Raw genomic sequence first — 1,455 nt, 5'->3', positions numbered from 1 at the left:
TCGGTAGGTTGGTCATTTCACATATACTTTGTGTAAGAGCAGAAGTTTCAGTGCTGGAGGAAACCTCTACAATAGCTTTTGAGTGGCTGCTCCTGTGCCTATGATTCCTAGTAGACTCAGCTAAGTTGCTGATCAGTTGTCATGCTTCATCTTCGGTCTTGTACTTTTTTAGAGAATCATTACTTGCACCGTCTTGTGTAGTCTTATCCCGAGGCTTCATGCCTTGAGTGAAATAGCTTATCAACACTAGCCTGTCAATCATATGATGGGGGCATGCGTCCAGAAGGTTCTTAAAGCGCTCCCAGTACTCATAAAGGGTCTCTGATTCTCCTTGAACAATGCAGGAGATCTCTTTCCTCAGTCTGTCTGTAACTTCAGCTGGAAAGTATTTTTCCAGAAATTCTCTCCTGAGCATATCCCAGTTAGTAACAGTCGCTTCAGGTTGGGAGTAGTACCACTCCCTTGCCTTTCCCTCAAGAGAAAACGGGAAGGCAGTTAACAGAATAGAAGTTTCATTCACACCATGACGCCTAACAGTATAACAGGCTGTCTGGAAATCCCTTAGGTGCTTAATAGGCTCTTGAGCAGGTAAGCCATGAAACTTGGGCATCAAGTTGATTAATGCAGTCTTCAGCTCAAAATTTGCAGCCAGAGTTGGATGATGCACTTGATACGGTTGCAGTGTAAAATTTGGCGCTCCAGCTTCCTGTAGAGTAATCCTCCTAGGTGCTGTCATGTTATCTGCACGTGAATCAACTGAATCACTAGTAAAGGAGCTTGTTTCGCTCTCAGATGGCGGTTTAGATTCGCCCTCAGATGAGACAGGTGAATCGATAACAATCACTTCACCAGCATCAGAGGCTAACCTACGTCGAGCTTGCCTAATACGTGAAATAGTTCTTTCAATTTCAGGATCAAATGCGGCTAAGCTCGGATCAGGCAGTGAACGCCTCATTCAATGAAAGAAACATATAGCTCATGGTAATAAAATAAAAATAAAATATGAAAATAAAATAAAAATATGTACACTAATTAATAATTTAGCACACAATTGCAACTCCCCGGCAACGGCGCCAAAAACTGGCGAGGGGCAGAAGTTAGGCCAATTAAGAGATTATAATATAATAGAACAGCGTTGCGAGTATAGCTTTTAACCAGCTAAAATCTGCCCCACCAATTTAGAAGAGTGTCACAAAAATTTAGAATAGAAAAATACTGGGAGTATAAGTCCCAGGTCGTCTCCCAACGAGTTGTGAGAAAGGATGCTATTTTATTAATTAGGAATTTCTACGAGAGTTTGAGAGTTGAATAATGAGCAATTAAATAATTGTAAATTAAGGCAATAAAAACTAAGAATGATTATTAATATTCTATTATAAAAGGCCTTGACTGGGGGAATGATTAATTGGAAGTTCTATCCTTATTGGGATCTCTTAAATGTAGTATTAAAAAGGT

General features: G+C 40.2%; 1 non-coding gene across 1 annotated transcript; it reads left to right on the top strand.

Annotated features, from left to right (window-relative positions):
- The first annotated feature begins 256 nt into the window (after positions 1 to 256).
- Positions 257 to 364, top strand: LOC112787819 (small nucleolar RNA R71). The gene has a single exon (XR_003195209.1). It is a non-coding gene; the product is annotated as a small nucleolar RNA R71 (small nucleolar RNA).
- The last annotated feature ends 1,091 nt before the right edge of the window (positions 365 to 1,455 follow it).

This window comes from Arachis hypogaea, chromosome 20 (genome assembly GCF_003086295.3).
Source record: "Arachis hypogaea cultivar Tifrunner chromosome 20, arahy.Tifrunner.gnm2.J5K5, whole genome shotgun sequence".
In the NCBI taxonomy this organism is placed as follows: Eukaryota; Viridiplantae; Streptophyta; class Magnoliopsida; order Fabales; family Fabaceae; genus Arachis; species Arachis hypogaea.
This window is presented reverse-complemented; position numbering and strand designations above follow the sequence as displayed.